Source organism: Lissotriton helveticus, chromosome 10 (genome assembly GCF_964261635.1).
Source record: "Lissotriton helveticus chromosome 10, aLisHel1.1, whole genome shotgun sequence".
Classification (NCBI taxonomy): Eukaryota; Metazoa; Chordata; class Amphibia; order Caudata; family Salamandridae; genus Lissotriton; species Lissotriton helveticus.
In genome coordinates, this window is record NC_136071.1 from 839,362,442 (window position 1) to 839,386,514 (window position 24,073).

The 24,073-nt window shown below is 43.8% G+C and overlaps 1 long non-coding RNA gene across 1 annotated transcript in view; it reads right to left on the bottom strand.

Moving 5' to 3' along the window:
- LOC144784570 (uncharacterized) overlaps nt 1-24,073 on the bottom strand; it is a 1,093,066-nt gene that overhangs the window by 24,138 nt on the left and 1,044,855 nt on the right. The window contains exons 4-5 of the long non-coding RNA XR_013601680.1: nt 1,484-1,618; nt 1,215-1,370 (exon numbers count right to left, since the gene is read on the bottom strand). This is a non-coding gene — a long non-coding RNA (uncharacterized LOC144784570). The remainder of the gene's footprint in view (nt 1-1,214; nt 1,371-1,483; nt 1,619-24,073) is intronic.

Genomic DNA, 24,073 nt, shown 5'->3' on the forward strand with positions numbered 1-24,073 from the left:
GTGCATTGCACATCGAGCCTTCTGGGGAACAGGCGCTATCATTAACCAACCTTTGATAACCGCCTACCACCCAACCAGACAGCTCAGATTCTACCTTAGTTGTGTGAAACAAACTTTTTTCTAGCTTTACATACAAGGAATGGTTTAACAGCTGTCATAGAATGGCACGTACTTGTTGCACATGCTCGTCCATAGTTTTAGAATATATGAGAATGTCATTAATGTACACTACACAACATATATCTAAAAAATAGCGCAAGACCTCATTTATAAAAAACTGGAATGCTGCTGGAGCATTACATAGTCCGAAGGGCATCACTTGATATTCGTACAGACCAAATTTGGTCCGCAAAGCAGTTTTCTATTGATCACCTTCTCGGACTCTAACAAGATGATAAGCTCCGCGCAAATCCAGTTTTGTATAAATGGTAGCGTCTTTGATTTGGTCTAACAATGTTGGTATTAACGGAAGAGGATACTGATTTTTTATGGTTACATTGTTCAAGGCGCGATAATCAATGCACTTGTGTAACTCCCCCCCTTTCTTAGGTATGAAGAACAAAGGGGAAGAAACAGGGGATTTAGAATGTCTAATGAATCCATTGGCAAGATATTCATCCAAGTATTCGCGCAAGTGTTCATTTTCTTTTTCAGGAAGGGCGTAAATGCAACTGCATAGTAGTGTTGCCCCAGGTATCAAATCAATGCAGCAGTCAAAATCTCTGTGCGGGGGTAAAGTATTTGCTTTCTTTTTGTCAAACACATCCCATAAATAAGAATAGTCAGGGGTACACCATCTAAAAGCAATATGCTCTTTGAATTTCTAGGAAAATCATAACCTTGTACTTTGTGTTCAAACACCGAGGGTGGGGGTGCCAATGGAACCGTAACCGGAGTTACCACTTGTATTTGAGTTGATGACGAAGGAGTATTACTATGCAATGTTTGCATAGTAGGGTGAAAAACAGTGCGTTTTAGCACTATTTTTTCCGTACGAGAAAACCCCCAAGTGGTGGAACTGGTAGGGGCTGAAGATCGCATGTTAACTTGTAGTTCAGAGATATCTTTACATAATGCAGCATTTTCTGCTTTAATGTCAGCCAAAATAGAAGCTATGTCGTTTAACGAAACAGAAGGAGTTGGATTCATAGCGTCTGGGCAAACTATTATCCGTGGGCTTAGCCTTCTGTCAAACTAGTAACAAAAACTCTTACCTGTAGGGCGCTTGTGTTGAAGTTCGCAGAAATGTTATGAGCTCAACTCCCAAATCACTACCGTACTACCCGTGATCTATGGTACCCACTAATGCTACGTGATATAAATTAGGAAGAAGTGCCGGATTCAGACGCTACCGTGGTCCTGTTGTCGACCTGCGAGGCAACAAGATGAAGGTTGTTTCAATGTGTGCGTAATATATCTTGCCTATTTACTCTACGCAACTTCTCTAGAAAACTCCGATATATTTAAACTAAATAATCCCTACCTGTGATCTACAGGTGTGTTGCGTCGCGTCTGTGATGTCTTCTGAAGGTCGTGGTGATGTTGTCTGGTGGTTGGGCGTGATTGTGCTGTGTACTCACAAGAAGAGATGATGAAGTCTTGGCATATGATGAATTGTCTAAAAAAAATACACAAAAGGAATCCAGTAACTATCCACACAATAGTTTCTTACACTCTAACTTAAATCCAACCCATCAATAATGGTGCACCATTGTGTGAACGTACTTGTACCTCTTTGTTCCAGCGTATTCACACCAACACGAACTCTGTAAAAAATATTAGATGAAATACACACAAGTCTAACATGACCTTCTTTGTTTTCAAACTAAATATTAAGGGCCAGATGTAGGACCCTAATACCGGTCGGTAACGGCTGAAATTACCGAATTTCGGCCATTACCGACCGGTATTAGGCATTTGGGATGTAGGTGGCTACATTTCAGATTCGGTAATTTACCGAATCGGTATTTAAGAATACGGTAAATTACCGAATTCTTAAATACCGATTCGGTAAATTACCGAATCTGAAATGTAGGAAGCACTGAAGTGAGTGCTTTTCACCTGTAAGGATTCGTTATTTACCACCAACTATAAGTTGGTGGTAAATAACAAATACCTTTGAAAATGCAAATCTGTGCATTTTCAACTGTGCCATGTGGCAGACATACATGCCCTTAGGACATGTATGTATGCCACATTTGCACACAAGCACGATTCAAGGGTGCAACAGGTTGTCAAAGTGACACCCTGGCACCCTTGAATGTTTCCCCCATTTTACCGAATCGATAAATACCGATTCGGTAAATACCGAATCTTACAGTTTCGGTAATTTTTACCAAAAATGTATCTACATCCCATTTACATATACTTAAATACCGAATCGGTAAAATTCGGTATTTAAGAGTAGGTAAATTGGGATTACCTACATCTGGCCCAAAGTTATTTTTTCTTGAAAATTCTAGCCTTTTGCAATCATGAGTTTTTTTGTTAAAATCCTCCTTGAATATGCTTCCTTACATCAAGAAGCAAAAGTTCAAAAATTTAAATTGTTCCAATTCTCAACAGGTAAGTTGCTGTTACTTTCTTGCGTGGGGCGTCATAAACTCAAACAAGTAAAAGTACTTAGCTCTCTATTGTCTTTTTCTGTTTTCAGACGGGTTCAGAAGCTGAAGTCTTATCAAGAAGAACCGCTGAAGAAAAGGACCAAAAACACAAAGTCTTCATCAATTTCTGCGACGAGGAGCTGAAATCAGCTCTGTCCCCGGTACCTACTGGAAGGCTAAGCGCCTTCTAGAACTTGGGTGTGGCTATATATGTAACCTTGCCACACCCAAGATGCCCGCCATACGTCTAGCACGACGTGAAGAACGTACCTGACTTTGCCGGACCGGCAATACAAAAGCCATTCTTGAATGCGCTTGCATTTGTACCGTTTGCTGAAAGAAAGAAGCCTTTAAAATGCGCACCCATCTGTACGCTTCCTTGTACTTGCTCGCATTTCCCCAGCGCATGAGAGAATGTACAAGCAGAATAAACATCAGTACCATGAACAATTCACATGACAAGAAAGTAAGAAGTTTCAAACAAGCATTGACACAATCAAAAGACACAACAAAAGCAATGCAGCATCATATACAAGCATTGCCGAAATTACAATATAAATGTTACAAACATTACACACATAAGGACGTGCTGGTTGCACGGGATAGGGGTGGGTTTCAAATGTGGAATAAAGGCCTCTTAAAAGAGAGTGCCGCACATGCATCTCTCATGATAATGATGGGGGCACTTTAGAAATGGAAGTGGAATAATAATGAAAATATTACAGGCAATGGATAACAAGTTTTTCACTGATAGCAAGCCATTACAAAGGCTGACACACTAAGACATGTCAGATCCTGTTCATCTGAATGATGAATGCATGAAAGCATTTCTTGAACTGGGAGATAATGTATGGCGGGCACCAGCATGCCAGACTTTAACAAGAGTTTTGCATTGTTCTGCAGTGAACGTGAGGGTTGTGCACTTTCAGTTCTAACGCAAATGCTCAGAACAGCACGCCACCCAGTGGCATATTTTCCTGCTACTTTGGATCCTGTGGCTGCTGTCTCACCTAGTTGTTTGAAAGCGGTTGCAGCTACATGTATGAGTTTGGAACAAAGTGAGACGATTGTGATGGGACATCCGTTGAAAGTATATGTGCCACATTCAGTTGAGATTTAGTACTGCAAACTCGCACACAGCATCTCACAAGCAGTCGCTTAATAAAATATGAACAGGTGATTTTGGGTGCGGAAAATGTATCTGTGACAAGATGCACAAGTTTGAATCCAGCTACCTTGTTACCCCTTCCTAGTTGCGAAGTGGTGGTGGATGAAGCGGATCATGATTGCTTGGATGTGACTGAATTGTGTACAGAGCCGAGGCCTGATATACAGGAAACTCCATTACCTGAATAGGATCATGTTCTGTTTGTGGATGGATCATGTTTGAGAGATTCTGAGGGTACCTTGCGAGCTGCATATGTGATTTGTACAGTGATGAGTGTCATTGAAGCATCATGGTTAAAGGGAGTGAGTTCAGCACAAGTGGCTGAGTTGATTGCGCTCACAAGGACATGCTGTATTACAAAACAAACGCGAGCGACCATATTTACAGATAGTCAATATGGTTTTGGGGTGGTGCATGATTTTTAGGCCGTTGTGGTCTCAGCGTGGGTTCATCACCTCTTCGGGTTCACCTATACAAAATGGAGTGTGGGTAAGTGTTGCAGGGATTCTGCTCATACACAGAACTGTGCACATAGACCCAAGACCTCAGTGAAATGTGGTGTACCAAAAAACTCACCTCAGTACCTAGAACCCCTAACCGACTAGTATCAGTGTCTCATTAGCTCTTCATCCTATAGCAAAGGTACCAATGATTAGACAACCTAGAACATGCGACTTAGGTTACTCTCAGGAATGGTGGGAATCAAGAACACTCTTCCGTTTGTTATTCTCATACCAGTCCACAACGTGAGTAAATAGAGACACGGAAAGTTTAAAATGTTTATTTTAAGGACGTGCTCTAAGATGCAGTATTTTTGCTAACATAAACAAGCATATGATTAAAAATAATATGATCCGCATTGTTACAATTCCATAAAACACAAAAGGAGAAATCATATTATAATGATAGTGGAAACAGGTCCTATAGTGCCTCGTGTATCCCCCTCCTTGCTAAGAACTAGGTTTTCTATAATAATAGGTCTCTTAGGCTTGAATGGGGAATCCCTTACCTCCAAGATCAGTAGAGATGAATCACATCAGGATCTGCAAAGGCTCTCTCTCTCTGGAAACGGATTTTCTCCAAGTGTCTTAATCATGCATGCAGTGCAATATTAAAGGCGCTAGAATTTCAGTTAGCTGCAGCTGCGTGCATGTTGTGTCTAGAGAGTGGGCCGATCAGCCTGAATAACAGCTAACATTGTTATGATAACCTTGGAGGCTTCAGCACTCACTGTGCAGACTAAGGTCGCAATGTAAGTCTAGGGATGTTGAAAACAAGCCATTCTCATGTGAAGAAATTCAAGCAGCCTAACTTACAACAACAGTTACATGCAGTGTTGTCTGCAAAAGCTGCAATAAGGTCAAATGGTGTTAAAACTTCTAATAAGCATATGCTAACATAGCAATGTGCGCAAGGAGGTCCCTGCCTTCACTACACCCTCCCTTGATCAGAACATGCAGAAGAAGGGAGACAATTTAGGAACGCAGAGTTCAAGTTCGAGTGAGACAGAACCAAGTTCAAAATTTGCCAAACGTGATCATTGGGAGTAAAAATTCCGAATCAGTAACCACAAAAAAATGTTAAACCCACACAGGGGCTGTATTGTGTCCATCACTGGAATGAGAAGTGAGGAAAAAAAATAAATGAAAAATTATTAGTCCAGTACGCCTTGAAGTCAGATCAATGCAACTTCAATCCAACAGCGTATAGGCACAGTACGTTGCAACTGCCTCCAAGAATAAGTCGTTGTTCTCATCAGCAAACATTTCAGCCATCCATTTCACTAACGGGAAGGAACATACATGTTCCCCGATAGCCGGAGCCTCTAGCACCATCAGAGGACAACTCGGGTATTCTTCAATATAACTGTGTGCCAGGATGTCATGTGCCGCTGCACAAATATTCCAATTTCCTAGGACCCCTTGTGCCGCTGTGCAGGCCATAATCCCAATACCAGAACATTGCAACTCATGAGCAACTAGGGGGCTCATCAGCTGATTATAATCCAGGGTTAGGAGACACCGTATTGCAGAGACACAAATCCAGAGCCCATTCAAAACAGCAATCCAGGCAATAGAAGACAGGCTGCATGCATGTAAAGTATGAAAACCAGAAAGATAATCCATACGCCACACTCAATGTAGCCAGAGGTAGCATTCCATAGTATTCAAGTATCCGGTTGTGAAGTAGAAGCAGTCAGGGCAGGTTGTTGTGTGACAAAGATTGTGCAGCCATTTTTGAGCAAGCAAATTAACAGTAGTACACCAGCAGCCAAGGTGAAAATTAAGGTAAACCGGCAAAGAGGCTGGAAAAAAATAGAATGAAAAAATGTCAGTATCACACCAAATATATTTTGGAATGAAGTCACAAAGCCAGAACCTTTGACTTTAAAAAAGTGCGCCAAGCCTGTGAATATAGTGGTACACAGTCAAAATATCGAGTTGAAAATATCGACCTACCAAAATATCGTGTTTAAAATTTCGAAGGTACAGAATATCGATGTCAAGAATATCGTAGGACAGAATATCGACCCTGAGGTAAGTAATATCGAATTCATTTATATCGATGTAAGTAATATCGAAGTTAGTAATATCGATAGCATATATATCGATGTAACTAATTTCCATGTTATTAATATCGATATTTGTATTATTTTTTAGATTTTTATTATGTATGTGTTATATGTTTTTGTAAAGTATTTAAATTAATTTATATTATATGTGTATTATTTTTATATATTAATAAATTTATTTTTAAGTAAATTATATGTTTTAGTACCGGAGCGGGTTGTGGGTTTATAGGGGAATAGGGTGGGAAGTAATTTAATTGTAATAATTCATTGGTAATTAATTATTTTAATTGATAAATTAATTATTTAATTGGTAATTAATGTACATTTTTATTAAATGTTATGTTTTAGTACCAGAGCGGGTTGTGGGTTTATAGGGGAATAGGGTGGGAAGTAATTTAATTGTAATAATTAATTGGTAATTAATTATTTTAATTGATAAATTAATTATTTAATTGGTAATTAATGTTAATTTTTATTAAATGTTATGGTTCCGTACCAGAATGGGTTGTGGGTTTATAGGGGAATAGGGTGGGAAGTAATTTAATTGTAATAAATTAATTTTTTAATTAAATTATTAATTGGCAATTAATTATTTTAATTGATAAATTAATTATTTAATTGGTAATTAATGTTAATTATTATAAAATGTTATGTTTTAGTACAAGAGTGGGTTGTGGGTTTATAGGGGAATAGGGTGGGAAGTAATTTAATAGTAATTATTAATTGGCAATTAATTATTTTATTTGATGAATTAATTATTTAAATGGCAATTAATGTTATTTTTTATTAAATGTTATGTTTTAGTACAAGAGCGGGTTGTGGGTTTATAGGGGAATAGGGTGGGAAGTAATTTAATTGTAATAATTAATTTGTAATTAATTATTTTAATTGATAAATTAATTATTTAATTGGTAATTAATGTTAATTTGTATTAAATGTTATGTTTCCGTACCAGGGTGGGTTGTGGGTTTATAGGGGAATAGGGTGGGAAGTAATTTAATTGTAATTAATTAAATTTTTTATTAAATTATTAATTAGCAATTAATTATTTTAATTGATAAATTAATTATTTAATTGCTAATTAATGTTAATTATTATTAAATGTTATGTTTTAGTACAAGAGTGGGTTGTGGGTTTATAGGGGAATAGGGTGGGAAGTAATGTAATAGTAATTATTAATTGGCAATTAATTATTTTATTTGAAGAATTAATTATTTAATTGGCAATTAATGTTATTTTTTATTAAATGTTATGTTTTAGTACCAGAGGGGGTTGTGTGTTTATAGGGGAATAGTGTGGGAAGTAATTTAATTGTAAATAATTACAATTTTTTATGTGTAATATATTTTGTAAATATTTATTAATTGGCATTCCCTACTGTTGAACCCTTTGGAGTTGGAATAGTAATTTTTCTCCCTACGCTATCCAACGCTTTCGCTACTGTTGCACCCTCTGGAGTTGGAATAGTAATTTTTACCCATATGCTATCCAACGCTTTCCCTACTGTTCCACTCAATGGAGTTGGAATAGTAATTATTACCCATACGCTATCCAACGCTTTCCCTACTGTTCCACTAACTGGAGTGGGAATAGTAATTTTTACCCACCCGTTATCCAACGTTTTCCCTACTGTTGCACTCTCTGGAGTGGGAATAGTAATTGTTACTCTTACGCTATCCAATATTTTCCCTAATGTTGCACTCACTGGAGTGGGAATAGTCATTTTTACATACCCGCTATCCAACGCTTTCCCTACTGTTCCACTCATTGGAGTTGGAATAGTAATTTTTACCCACCCGCTATCCAACGTTTTCTCTACCTTTGCACTCTCTGGAGTGGGAATAGTAATTTTTACTTTTACGCTATCCAACGCTTTCCCTAATGTTGCACTCTCTGGAGTGGGAATAGTAATTTTTCCCCCTACGCTATCCAATGTTTTCCCTACTGTTGCACCCTCTGGAGTTGGAATAGTAATTTTCCCACCTACGCTATCCAACGCTTTCAATACAGTTGCACCCTTTGGAGTTGGAATATAATTTTTTACCCATACGCTATCCAATGCTTTCCCTACTTTTCCACTCACTGGAGTTGAAATAGTAATTTTTACCCTTACGCTATCCAACGCTTTCCCTAATGTTGCACTCCCTGGAGTGGGAATAGTAATTTTTCCCCCTACGCTATCCAATGTTTTCCCTACTGTTGCACCCTCTGGAGTTGGAATAGTAATTTTGCCACCTACGCTATCGAACGCTTTCAATACTGTTGCACCCTTTGGAGTTGGAATATTATTTTTTACCCATACGCTATCCAATGCTTTCCCTACTGTTCCACTCACTGGAGTTGGAATAGTAATTTTTACCCTTACGCTATCCAACACTTTCCCTAATGTTGCACTCATTGGAGTGGGGATAGTAATTTTTCTCCCTATGCTATCCAACACTTTCCCTACTGTTGCACTCTCTGGAGTGGGAATAGTAATTTTTCCCCTACGCTATCCAACGTTTTCCCTACTGTTGCACCCTCTGGAGTTGGAATAGTAATTAGCCAATCTACGCTATCCAACGCTTTCCATACTGTTGCACCCTTTGGAGTTGGCATAGTAATTTTTACTCTTACGCTATCCAACGTTTCCCTAATGTTGCACTCATTGGAGTGGGAATAGTCATTTGTACATACCCGCTATCCAACGCTTTCCCTACTGTTCCACTCACTGGAGTTGGAATAGTAATTTTTACCCATCCGCTATCCAACGTTTTCCCTACTGTTACACTCTCTGGAGTGGGAATAGTAATTTTTACTCTTACGCTATCCAACGCTTTCCCTAATGTTGCACTCATTGGAGTGGGATTAGTCATTTTTACATACCCGCTATCCAATGCTTTCTCTACTGTTCCACTCACTGGAGTTGGAATAGTAATTTCTACCCACTCGCTATCCAATGCTTTCCCTACTGTTGCACTCTCTGGAGTGGGAATAGTAATTTTAACTCTTACGCTATCCAACGCTATCACTAATGTTGTACTCATTGGAGTGGGAATAGTAATTTTTACATACCCGCGATCCAACGTTTCCCTACTGTTGCACTCACTGGAGTTGGAATAGTAATATTTACACTTACGCTATCCAACGCTTTATCTACTGTTGCACCCTCTGGAGTTTGAATAGTAATTTTTACCCTTATGCTATTCAATATTATTTATATTTATTTATGTATTTAAGATGTTATATAATGTTGTATTTAATTATTTTTAAAAATATTGAAAGTATATTTAATTGTTGTTATTTATTAAATATAATTATTTATTATTATTTATGTTATTATTTTATGAGTGTTGATGTATTTTTTAATTGTAGTATTTGTTAATATTTTATAATTGTTTAAGAAATAATGTATATATTATAATTATTTAAGGATATATTATATATTTAATTATTAATTTTAATTAAATGTTTACTAGTAAATATGTATTATTTATTCATTTTAAACATTATAACACATTATAACATAAGTTTAAAATATATATAAGTACTATTTACGTAATTTTACCTTTGTTTTAAAAAAACGATATTTTTAATTACGATATTTTTAACATCGATATTTTTTTTCTCGATATTTTTGTACTTACCATGTTGTAGATAGGGTGTCGATATACTTGCCTTCGATATTCCAACGTCGATATTTTGTCTGTCGATATTTTCAGCCTCGATATTCTGTCAGAGATCCGAATATAGTGTGAATGAAAGCACTGAAATGCAGGGGGAGATCAGTATTCAAAAGGGCATGCACCACGGTGCAAGTGTTTGCCACGTGAAGGAGAAATGTTTCACTGAAAGAAGTAAGGGCAAATTCTTTCTGAGACAATAGAGCCCTTATTCTTGTTGAACTCTGCTTTCAAGGTCGGAATGGAAGGCCAGATGGACACATCAAGCTTCCAATGCGGAGGCGGGAACAGCACATTTTTACAACAGACTACACGTTGGGAAGACAGTCACAATGTACAGAATCCCTGCCAGCATACCACAGCTGTCTTCATTATTTAAAAGTAAATAACAACCGTTAGCCAGCAACGTGAAAGTAGGTGTTATTACTGGGACGGGATTTCCCTTTTAAATGCAGGCCAAATTCGGAGCGTTAGTGTTACATGAGCCGTGCAATTATATGTTCCTACAAACCAATGAGTGATCGGGTGTTGAAGTGCAATCTTCACCTTTTAAATAAACCTCTTTACCCTCCCTCAGGCATCTATAGGTAAACGGCAGAGACCAAACTTCATGGAGATAGGCACTTCCCAAAGGTTCATATCTGCCTATGGCATAGTGTTGCATACATGAATCATATGTAAATAAGGGGAAGGGCAGTGTTATTAACCCATGAATGAGCCAAACTGCTAAATTTGTTTCGGCCACAGGAAATGGTAAAGGTTCTAACTTTTCAATATGCAAAAGTGAATAGGCAGCATCCTTCATAGACATAAATTGTTGCTTTACAGTCAAATTACGTGGTAAAGGGGGGCGTGGCTTGCAAGGCGATGTGAGCGGACGCGCTTTGACGGGGCTCCCGCTGTCGACGGTCTTTATAAGCTATTAAAGCGAGTCGGGGGCCTTGAAATCGCCCCCGGAGCTCCTTGAGGGCGTTGAAGTACTGAGAGCTGGGGACTGTCCGGCGGCCCTGCCGGGAGACGTCTGGAGTGCGGTGATCGGCAGCGCCGGGTGGAGGTCTGAGAGCGGCGACCCGCCATTGTGGAGGCCCCGGCCGAGATGGACCCCGCTCTTGGCGATCGGAGGGAGAGCGCTAGTGGGAGAGCACTATCTGTGGGCCCCGGGGTGCCCTGACTGGCAGACTTTGGCTGGTGGGCGCCTGTAGACGCACCTCTGACCCCAGTGAGCCGCTGACGAGCAGAGACGGCGAAACCCGGATGCGGACCGGGGGAGGAGGACCCGCCATTTTGGAGTGCCTGGAGAGCTGCGACGGAGGTCCGGGCGCCTGGGCCTGGTTATTGCGGGTGCGGCATTTGCCTCTGCGCTGCGGTGTGGAGCGGGGGCGCACTGCAGGAAGATCCCTTGTAGTGCGCATTGAGCAGCAGCGGCTGAGGTGTGGTGCCGGGAGACCTCTAGATCGCCGCGAACCGCCATCTTGAGGGCCGCAGGAGCGGTTCGAGTGCGACGAGAGACTCCGGCGCCCTCGGGGCGCTGCAGGACAGGTGCGTGGCGCCATTGGGGAGTTGCAGCGCAGGCCACTGGCGCTTTCCTGTGGGAGGACTGAGACGGACCGGGCCCCGGACGAAGAAGGCCCCCGACGTGCTGCAAGGTGGTGACTGGCCGGTGCGAGCGGGGACGAGCCTCCCGCTGGGCCTGTGCTGGTCTGGCATTGCGGTCTGCTGTGGGCGAGGTTCGGCCTCCAAGAGACTCTCCGACGGCGGGCACAGCTCTGGGGCATCCAGGTGAGCGGTGTTGCTCCGGCGAGTGTGGCGGAGAAGAAAGGCGCAGTCCGCCATCTTCAGTCTGACTGTGGGGACTGTCTGGGGAGGCCTGGTGCTCTGAACAGAGGTTCTGTGGGTGGAGTGGGTGTGAACTGCCTTCCACCCTCCATCTGGTCCCTGGATGTTGCGCGCCCTAGACAGTGGGGTATTTGGAATGTGATAGGGGCCTGTTGCGGGGGCCTGGTTTTGCCCTTCTCTAGCGGTGACTGGCGTGACGCCCTGCGACTGAGTGGGGAGGACCATAATCCGGGTGCTTGGTGCAATCTTTATTGCCTGGAACTGTAGGAGGGAGTCGTTGGTGGTAAGGCTCTGGACTGTGCGGTGGCCGGCTGAACATCTCCCTAGGCCCGGCTGCTGGAGGGTGGACTCCTCGTCAAGCTGACCTTTGCCCTGCGGGTGGGGGGGGGACCTGCTTGGGCACAGGGTTGAGGTCTTTGGCAGTGGGTAGATGCCCTTGTTCCCTTCCCTGACTCGCCCAGAGTGAGCTGGCCCGTTCCCCAAGTCAGTGCGTGATTTGTCTGTATTGCCTGCTCGGAGGAGAGTTAAGCTGGCGATGACATGCTCCAATAAAGGAAGCAAAGCCGACCCGGCCGCGGCCCCCAAGGACAATACGGTCATGGCCATGTGGGGTAAAGCGGGAGCGCCTGCTGCTGGTGAGGGCCCATCCCGGGTTGCTGGGGATTCCCCACCGGTCACCCAGGCGTTCATGTCCACCTTTATGGCTGAGCTGAAAATGGAGATAGGCTCCCTGCGGTCCGAGGTGCACAACTGTGTGAAAGAGCTTCGGAAAGAGGTGACGGACCTTAGGGACCGAGTAGATGGGCTGGAAAGGAAAATCGATACACGCACGGAGGATCAGGAGCACCTATGGCAGCGCCTGGCGGCCCTGGAGGAGCAGAACATCGAGCTCCAAGTGAAGCAGGAGGACTTGGAGAATAGAAGCCGACGCAACAATCTCCGCATTCGGGGCATTCCAATGGGAGAAGAAGGGGAAGACATCATGGGCTACGTGGCGCAGCTTCTGCACGAGGTCTGGGGGGACGAGAACGCCTCACCCCCGGCTTTGGATCGGGCACACCGTGTGGCCGGCCCTGTGGGGAGACCGGGGCTTTTGCCGGACATCCTGACCAGGGTCCATTTCTTCACCGAAAGGGAGGCAATCTGGAAGAATGCACGCGACAACCCAGACCTGAGATATAAGGGTCACAAGATTCAAATCTTCCAGGACTTGGCGCCCAACACTCTGAAGCGGAGGCGCGCATTCCGCCCTGTGACCGAAAAACTACGCAGTATGGGCATTGCATATCAGTGGGGCCACCCGTTCGCGCTTATATTTCAGTGGGAGTCCAAGCCCAGAATTGTAAGATCCTACACGGAGGCGGCGCAGCTCCTCCGCCTGTCAACGACCCCTCCACCGAGTCCATCGCAGCCCCATAGACAGAAGAGGATGCCGGCTGGACCGGACTGGACCAGAGTGCATCGGCATCGTCGTGCCTCCCCTGCGGTGGAGCGCTCACCCACCCAGGCCAAACAAGACATCATAGCCCACATCCGGTCTCTTGAGGGAGACAAAGGAGAGTCAGACAAGAACCCGCTAACACCTTGAAATATGGGCTGTTTACTTCTCCATTCCTGTTCCGGGGGTGTTGCCCCGGAGCCCGCTGGACTCTGTACGTGGTGGCGCGCGGAGGCTTCTCACTTACTACCCTGTCTCCAACTGTGTGGGTTGTAGGGACGGTGGAAGCTCCTCAGCTGTATACCCTTTGAGATCGTCACCCCCCCCTTTTTTTGGTCTGCCCCTTAGGGAGTGACATCCCGGAGAGCGTCCGAACCTGCGGGTGCAGGATGCCCTGTAATGGGGTCAGTGTCCTACAGCCCTGTTGGCCGCAATTGTTCTGTCTCGATGGGTGGCTCTTCGGGCCACTAGTTATCTCTTTATTCCTTTCTTCTTTCCTTTGCTTCTTGCTGCTCTTTCTTTCTCTTTTCTTTTCTTCTTGCGGGGGCCCAGGGAGGGGGAGCTGGCTGTTGGTGGGGTATGGAAGGGTGCGGATCCAGGCCGGTGGTAAGTGTGATGAGAGCGGGATGGCTGTTGTGGGGGATATGATAGCTTATGACAAAACCCAGCATGGCTGTGAACACGCCTAGCCCTCTGAAGGTCCTGACCCTCAACGTGAAGGGCCTTAACTCGCCCAACAAATGCAAGCAGGTATGGCACTATCTTCTCCGTCAGAATCCAGACATTATATTCTTACAGGAGACCCACCTTTTGCAGGCTGACACCGCGCGCATGGAACACCCTAGGTACCCTCTTCAGTTCTGGGCTGCGGCAGACACGAAGACAGCAGGAGTGGCGATATTGTGCAGGGCTGGCATCAGGCGGGGGGAAGACAGACCCTTTCGGGGTGGTGATGGGCGCTTTCTCAGAGTGAGTGTCGAGGTGGGACGCCGCCGCTTCACACTGTGCAACATATATGCCCCCAACCAAGCGCAGGACCGCTACCTCAGAGACCTCTTGCCAGACCATGTGTCGCAGGGCGGGCCCTCGCTTATTCTGGGGGGTGATCTAAACATGGTCTGGTGCCCGGAGATGGATCGGAGTGAGGGCTCCTTCAGTGGTGCTGGGGCGATGTCCTCAGCGCTACGCAAGCAGATCGCAGACTTAGGGCTGTTCGATGCGTGGCGTTATTTTTCCCCGGACAAGAGGGAGTACTCATTCTACTCGCATGCTCATCAATCCTATTCTCGCATCGAATATTTGTTTATGTCCCATAATCTCTCCCGGGATGCCTTAGGAGTCGAAATGTCCGATATCTCGATTTCTGACCACGCTCATGTGGAATTGCTCCTGCAGGACCCAGACGCTTGTCCTCCCCGGGAACGGAAATGGTGCTTGCCGCCAAGTATCCTCCGGGATGCAGCGGATGTCGAGGACATACGGAGAGCCATTACCTCCTACTTTGAGTGCAACGACTTGCCTGAGACGCCCTTCCCGGTGGTCTGGGACGCCTTCAAGGCCACGATACGGGGACATATTACGTCCCTTTCGATCGCGAGGTCACGAGAGGCACGAGCGGTGGAAGACAAACTGACGGATGACCTGAGGAAAGCGGAGACACAAGATCAGGGACGCTCTACTCAGCGGACGAGGAGACATCTAGCTAACCTTCGAGGCCAGCTCAGGATGTTGCGCACCAATAGGGTAGAAAGTTCCCTGTTGGCTTTAAAACAGAAATATTTTGAAGGGGGGGACAAGGTGGGGAGACTATTGGCGAGGAGATTTAGGGCCAGAGCCGCTAAAGCCCACATAGCGAACGTTCAACTGCGGAATGGGACCATGGTCGCGGCAGCGAAGGATAAATGCCAGGCTTTCAGGGATTACTATACATCACCGGTTCGGGTTGTTTACGAGCCGTGGAAGAGCCCAGATTAGGTGGATATGCGGGGAGCCGTCAGCCAGCGAGTGAGTAAAATATGTATTTTTACATGTTTTTGTAAACTCCGTATACACGTGGCGGCCGGTTTTGCAATTTTAGTTACCAACAAGTATCAAGTTGCCAAAAATAAACAGTGCATTCACTAAGGGTGGTTTAGTTCGCTCTGTGAGATGGGCAGGGCCCCGCATAGTGATTAACAGATGATGGGGATTTAAAAACCGGGAGGGGTACTTTGTATTCGAGGCGGAGATGCAATATTGAATCTCTTAAGTAAACACACTGATAACGATATGCAGATGCACCCGCTTAAAAGAGAATTGACTCCCCTTTCACGCTACTTTTATTAGATGCTGACGTGAAGAATTCCCCCACCACGGACTCATGAAGATGTTTTTTAGGATTGACTGAGTAAGTCACCCCGTTAATGTGTAACTAATTAGTCTGACATCACTGATAATAGACTTTACCAGCGAATTTAATATCGAATCTAGACTAATTCCATCTTGATGTTATTGAGAAAGAAAATGACACGAAGTTTGTTTTTTCCAAACAGATCCTGAGGTTTAAGTTCGTATTTCCCTGTGTTTAGGAAGCAGTTGGAAAACAAGCTGAGTGAGTTTAGAGAATGATGAATGTTGTAGTGCATGTAACAGAGTCTTTCGGTTATTAAGGCGTGATTTAAATGTGTAAATACTGATAGGGATGCGTAACACATTTGGCCCCTAAGTAGCTTCTCAAAGGAAAACTGTTGTTTTTAACGTTATTACAAAGTGAAGATCGTGGGCAAGAAGGTTAAGCCAGGATCTTAAGATATTAAGCACAATAAATGCTTCAGGAAAATGCGTGAAAACATGCGTGAAGTACTACAAAGATCACTGCTACCAAGCCGGTAGTTAGTGGCCCAAGTTTGAATTTCCCCTTTGCATAACGGATAGTGGTATGTTTCATGTATGTTGTCACATTGTTTTGATTGTGTCACTGGGTGTGTGATGGGTAGTTTGTAGGTATAACTGTGAAAAAAACCTGGAAGTGGGGAGAAAATTCTAAAATGATTTATTATCTATTTTGTTCTGTTGGTCTCATTTCAGATTCCATATCCCTCATAGAACAGAGGTTGCGCACCTGAGTTTTACCAGTGCAGCGACTACAAGTTGGTAAACGCGTATCTATACCTGATTACTTTCCTCCCAATGTGAGTAGGCTCTTTAGGGTGTGCCCTGCCCCTTAGGGAGAGAATATACTACTGGTCCTGAGGAATGCTGGGTCGAATAGGACTCTAAAGCTGAAACATGTCGACCGATTTTTAGGACAGGGGGTTCAAATTTACTTAACCCCTTTTTTGTCCGTTTGTTCACATTGTTTTTAATTGGGTTCGAATCACCCCTCTATTAAAAGTGTTGGTTGAGGGAGTGATCTACACTCATTTTAATCTGCACCTTTTTGGTTTACTGTATCTCTACACGTACTAACAACAGGAACACGTTGAAGACAAATGGCTACCTACCATGTGTGGGTGCCTGAGGGCTCCTTTTTTCCTCACTGGGAATTCACTACCTTTTTGACACAGTTAATATATTTTTGCGTAGGGCACTTATGGGTGGTGGTGGACTGGCCGTCTTACCGTTTCTCCTTTTGTGCTTTATGTATATTATAGTTAAAGATACTCTTTAGTTGTTTTTGAATGATTATCCTAAGGGGTGTGAGAGTATTCAACTTTGCCCTTTCTCTCTTGTTGTTTACATAAGTTTGGCAGCGTGCAGCTGCGAGAGAATTAAGAGTGTTTGAAAGAAAAATATATATATATAGTTCTTTCAAACTCTACAGATTTCCTTTGAGAAATTATTTTTATCACGCTAACATGATGGAAGACTCAGGCCTTTCTTTCTCAAGAGAAGAGGCAGATGCCATTCTCAATTATCCCACTTTGTTTGCAGATCCCTTGGTGGCCCACACGATATCTCAGACCTCTGACTGGGATAAATTGGGCGAACAAAAAAAGAATCAGATAAGAGCCATTTTACATGGCACCATGATGAAGGAGTACTTGACTAATAAGATTGCTCCAAAAGGTTTGCTAGTGAACAATGCACCCCGCATCTTTTTAGATGATAGTGTGCTTAGAAAAGAGTGGGCCCAGATAGCCTGGCATTGTACTCATGATTGGGCCCTCCTGATTATAAAAACTGCACTTCGGCTTTCGGAGGCCCTTCTTATAGAGATCCAGGCAACAGAAACACATATTAAGACCACAGTAACGGGTTTTAAGAAAAAACTAGATGAGTTCAATAAAGAACTGAACGAATATAAAGAAAATCTGGCGCAGTCTAAAATCCAACAGTTTCAAAAGGATTTAAAAAAATGGTTGCATGCTAAAGTATATCCCTATGCAAGTGCTGAGTATACACCACCTGACCGTACCAATTATAATTCTGATGTTTCAGATGATTCGAATTCCAGCGGGTCAAGTGTAGGAAGCTCTGGCAATAAACAACGAGGGAGAGGCCGAGGTAGAAGACCACACAATAACTCCAATTGGTTCCCATATCAACAGCAAGGGAATGGAGTTTTTCACCTAAATCCTTTTAGTCACCCACCTTTCCCACCACAGATGGGCTGGAATCCACATTTTGTTCCACCCCCCCAGTTTCAACCGAATATGTACCCCCCACATTTTTTAGGGTTTGGCCAGAGAGGCCGGGGCAAGAGACGGGGAGGGAATCAAGTCCGTTGGCAGACACCAGAGGCAGTGGGAGACAATACAATGAGCAAAACGCAGGAGCAGAGAGCGGGCCCCAGCAATGTGTAAGTTTAGTCACAAATTTGTCTAGCAGAATCTTGAATCCTGATGAACAATCGGTTTTGGAGAAGGGGTTAGGCTTTAAACCAACACCACGTCTTGATCGTTTCAAACTGTTTTGTGAACTCAGTGAGTTTTTTAGAAAATTGCAGTTGAGAGCTTTTTTTGAGAATCAAGACTCAACTGAAAGCCAAACCTCTAGCAGTGATACCAATTTCAGAAACAGATCGACCTTTACTCCTCCTGCACACTTAGTTCCGGCAGAAATAATTGCCTTTGAAAAGGCGGTGTTCCGTAAAGTAGAACACATTGAAGAACCGACACCGTTCAAAAATTTAACTGGTGCTCCGTACAAAGCCATAGAATCGTTAAAAAGTGACCCTGACATCGTGATCAAGAGCGCCGATAAGGGCGGAGGTATCGTTATACAGGATACTGTCACATATGATGCTGAATGTAGACGCCTCCTTTGTGACACAAGGAGGTATTCAGTTTTGGAAGAGGATCCATCATCATCTCTAACGGATGAGATAGTTGAGCTAGTGATGACTGCAGAGCGAGATGACTACATCAGCAAACACGAAGCAGACTTCCTTACAAGTTCTGAAGGAAAAGTTCCGTATTTTTACAGTCTACCCAAAACCCATAAGAACCGTCTTCCACCCCCTGGGAGACCCATTGTTTCGGGTATCGGGTCTCTATTAGAACCCCTTTCTAAATATTGCGACTTTTTCTTCAAACCTTTGATACAATCGACAAGTACCTATATTAAGGATACCAAGAGCTTACTGGCAATGCTTTTGACAGTAAAACTACCTGAGGAATCGTGCTTTCTTGTCTCTTTAGACATTGAAAGCCTGTACACCTGCATTCCTCAGGATGCTACATTGAAGGTTCTGGCAGATGCTTTGAGACAGACTACGTGGGAATACAACACCTCTAGAACTTTTGTCATTGAGTGTGCAACTCTGGCCTTAAAACGTAACTATTTTCAGTATCAAGATCAGATCTTTTTTACAAAAGACAGGGACTTCTATGGGCAGCACTTTTGCCCCTAGCATTGCTGGACTATACGTCTATAATTTTGAGAAAACCCATATTTTGGCTAATACCAATCCATACACTCTCAATGTAATCCTGTGGCAGAGGTACATTGATGATGTGCTGTTGATATGGAAGGGAACCGAGGAGAGCCTTTTGGCTTTTTTCGATTGGGTGAACACTTGTGACCATCATTTGAGGTTCACCCACCAGCATAGTCGAGATACCATCGAGTTTTGGGATGTTACGATCACCAGGACTGGTGACCATTTAACAACTAAGACGTATTACAAACCCAACTGCAAGAACAACCTGCTCCACTTTACGAGTTTTCACCCGCGCCCTCTGTGGGAAAACGTACCTTTTGGTCAGTACCTACGTATACGTAGAAACTGTAGCAGTGTTACTGACTATAAGAAGCAGGCTGATGATCTGACTGACAAATTATCACACAGGGGGTATCCAGCAAAAATCCTAAAGAAAAGTTGCAAGAGGGCTAGAAATCAGAATAGGGAAGTCGTACTAGAAGATGACACAAGAGAAGGAGAACCTGAAACACCGTTGACTTGTGTAACTACATATAGCAACATTTCAAATGTAGTAAACCGGACTATAAATAAACAATGGAGGATTTTGACCAGCAATGGCCTCGAGTGGCAAAAGCCACTTTTCGCCTACAGGCGTGAGAGAAGCCTGAAGGACACACTAGTCCACACTCGCCCCAGAAACAGAAACGCAATACAGAATCCAAATGTGCTCACCACCTGGGGTTTACCACCAGTTGTGGGTCATTACCCATGCGGTGGATGCAGTGTGTGTCATTTGACTGCGGCAACCAAATCCCTTGACTTGGAGGAAGGCAAAACCTGGCACCTTAGAAGCCATATCAACTGCAATACGAGTAACGTGGTTTGCCTGATAGTCTGCCCATGTCTTTTGAAGTACGTGGGCATGACCACACGAAAAATAAAACTACGTATAGGAGAACATCGAAGCAATGTAAGGTGCCAGAGAAACACTACTAAATTGACAGCACACTTTCTAGAACGGGGGCATGGTCCGAATGATTTAAAATGGGCCATAATAGAACATCTTGAGCATAGTTGCGAAAGTTCCATCTTTGAAAAAGAACAAAGATGGATACACCGTTTGGCAACTCACCGTCATGGACTCAATGATGATATTCCTTGAGGGTCCGTGATGAGACGCTAACACATTACTGTTCAGAATATTGTGAATGGAGGGTCTGATTGCTAACAGAGACGGGGCTATTATATGGCAAAAATACGGTGACATATTGAATATGAGTGATCATATGTTTCGCTTTTCACCGTATAAGAACATAACAAGATGACTTACAATAGTCCTGCAATATACATGTAGTTCCTAAATTGTGGTTCTGAGAACTTGTTATGACATGCAACTAATAGTGATAAGTAAAATCTTCCCTTTGCTAAAAATACTCATATCAGCATGATATTTATGTCTTTTAAGGAGGTATAGACATACAGTGACTTGATTATAATTTGTTGCTTATTGTGAATAATTCCTTTATGGATTGTTTTTTCTTATTAGAATTTAGAATGCAGCTTATCTATGAACACTGAGTCCCGCTGTGTGTATATATAAGTGTTCACGCAGTTGGTAGATATGTAAATAGAAAAGCTTCCCATGATTTAAGGTGCCCTTTAAAGAAAATACGGCATGAAAGTAAATACGTAATGACACCGCATTTGCCAAAACATCAGTGAACAAAGTTTCTTCATTTTCAATTTTGCGACAAACGCGATCTGACCCGATCACGTGGTTACAAAGCACGTAGGTCACGTAAGGTCGCCTGAGGTCAAAAGAGGGCTTCTTCCGCGGTTCGGGTTGTTTACGAGCCATGGAAGAGCCCAGATTAGGTGTATTTGCGGGGAGCCGTCAGCCAGCGAGTGAGTAAAATATGTATTTTTACATGTTTTTGTAAACTCCGTTTACACGTGGCGGCCGGTTTTGTAATTTTAGTTACCAACAAGTATCAAGTTGCCAAAAATAAACAGTGCATTGACTAAGGGTGGTTTAGTTCGCTCTGTGAGATGGGCAGGGCCCCGCATAGTGATTAACAGATGATGGGGGATTTAAAAACCGGGACGGGTACTTTGTATTCGAGGCGGGGATGCAATATTGAATCTCTTAAGTAAACTCACTGATAACGATATGCAGATGCACCCACTTAAAAGAGAATTGACTCCCCTTTCACGCTACTTTTATTAGATGCTGACGTGAAGAATTCCCCCACCACGGACTCATGAAGATGTTTTTTAGGATTGACTGAGTAAGTCACCCCGTTAATGTGTAACTAATTAGTCTGACATCACTGATAATAGACTTTACCAGCGAATTTAATATCGAATCTAGACTAATTCCATCTTGATGATATTGAGAAAGAAAATGACACGAAGTTTGTTTTTTCCAAACAGATCCTGAGGTGAAAGTTCGTCTTTCCCTGTGTTTAGGAAGCAGTTGGAAAACAAGCTGAGTGAGTTTAGAGAATGATGAATGTTGTAGTGCATGTACCAGAGTCTTTCAGTTATTAAGGCGTGATTTAAATGTGTAAATACTGATAGGGATGCGTAACACATTTGGCCCCTAAGTAGCTTCTCAAAGGAAAACTGTTGTTTTTAACGTTATTACAAAGTGAAGATCGTGGGCAAGAAGGTTAAGCCAGGATCTTAAGATATTAAGCACAATAAATGCTTCAGGAAAATGCGTGAAAGCATGCGTGAAGTAATACAAAGATCACTGCTACCAAGCCGGTAGTTAGTGGCCCAAGTTTGAATTTGCCCTTTGCATAACGGATAGGGGTATGTTTCATGTATGTGGTCACATTGTTTTGATTGTGTCACTGGGTGTGTGATGGGTAGTTTGTAGGTATAACTGTGAAAAAAACCTGGAAGTGGGGAAAAAATTCTAAAATGATTTATTATCTATTTTGTTCTGTTGGTCTCATTTCAGATTCCATATTCCTCATAGAACAGAGGTTGCGCACCTGAGTTTTACCAGTGCAGCGATTACAAGTTGGTAAACGCGTATCTATAGCTGATTACTTTCCTCCCAATGTGAGTAGGCTCTTTAGGGTGTGCCCTGCCCCTTAGGGAGAGAATATACTACTGGTCCTGAGGAATGCTGGTTCGAATAGGACTCTAAAGCTGAAACATGTCGACCGATTTTTAGGACAGGGGGTTCAAATTTACTTAACCCCTTTTTTGCCCGTTTATTCACATTGTTTTAAATTGGGTTCGAATCACCCCTCTATTAAAAGTGTTGGTTGAGGGAGTGATCTACACTCATTTTAATCTGCACCTTTTTGGTTTACTGTATCTCTACACTACTAACAACAGGAACCCGATGAAGACAAACGGCTACCTACCATGTGTGGGTGCCTGAGGGCTCCTTTTTTCCTCACTGGGAATTCACTACCTTTTTGACACAGTTAATATATTTTTGCGTAGGGCACTTATGGGTGGTGGTGGACTGGCCGTCTTACCGTTTCTCCTTTTGTTCTTTATGTATATTATAGTTAAAGATACTCTTTAGTTGTTTTTGAATTACTATACATCACTCTACTCTGAGGAGAAACCCCCTCCTGAGCTGGTGGAGGAAGTGTTGGGGCAGTATGGTGGGGCAACACTGCACCCCTACTTTGCGAAACTCCTGGAGGACTCGATCACACAGAAGGAGATAACTTCAGCTATCCAAGAGCTCCACCTGGGGAAAACACCGGGGCCTGATGGGCTCCCACTATTCTTCTATCGCATGTTCCAGGCGCAACTTGGGCCTTACCTTCTCCGGCTATATAACTGTTTTACTGAAGAGCAGGGGCCATCCCCAGATATGGTATTGGCCGAAATCGCTTTAATTTTGAAGCCTGGGAGGGACCCCACACTGTGCTCTTCGTACCGCTCGATAGCTTTATTAAACACCGACTTTAAAATCTACACCAAGTTGCTGGCGAGGCGATTGGACCCCCATATGCCTGGCCTGATAGACCCTGACCAGGTGGGTTTCATACGCAACCGGCAGGGGGCTGATAACGTGCGTAGGGTAGCACATCTTGTAGGGTAGGCCCATCACTGGCAGATCCCGGCCTGCCTCCTCTCGCTAGACGCCCGAAAAGGCGTTCGACCGGGTGGACTGGTCCTTCCTCCGGGCGGTCCTCCACAAAATTGGGATCGGCCCAAAGATGGTCACTAGGATTATGGCGCCTTACATTGCACCGCGGGACAGGATTCGAGTGAACGGGCAGCTCACGGAGCCGTTTAATATAGGGAGAGGAACCAGGCAGGGCTGCCCGCTCTCGCCTTTATTATTTGCCTTGGCAATTGAGCCACTGGCGGACATGATTCGTCGGGCTCCTGATATTCATGGCATCCCTTTAGGCGGCCAGGATCATAAAGTGGCGCTCTTCGCCGATGATCTCATCCTTACACTTACTAAGCCCCGGGAGTCCTTGCTGGCGGTATATTCTACGCTTTGCCTCTTTGAGCGTGTTTCAGGCCTGAAAATCAACCTCAGCAAGTCCTGGGCGCTCAACCTTACCATCCCAAAAACAGAAATCCCCCTTCTGGAACAGATAGGCCCCTATCGCTGGACGGAACAACATATCCGTTATCTTGGCTTGCATCTGACCCCCTCGCTGGATGGCTGGACACATGTCAACTGGAGGGAATGCCGCTGATCGGTCCTCGAGGATCTGCGGAGATGGAAATTGCTTGTGCCGTCATGGTTGGGTAGAATCAATGCGATAAAGATGTCCATCCTACCCAAAATTCTTTATTTATTCCAGTGCCTCCCCACCCCCATCCCGCTGCATAATATAAGAAGTTTGCAGAGAGATTTAACCAACTTTATCCGGGGGGGGGGGGAGAGGCCTCGTTTCTCCCAGGCACTCCTTATGGTGCCGCGGGATCGGGGGGGGCTGGCATGCCCTAATTTG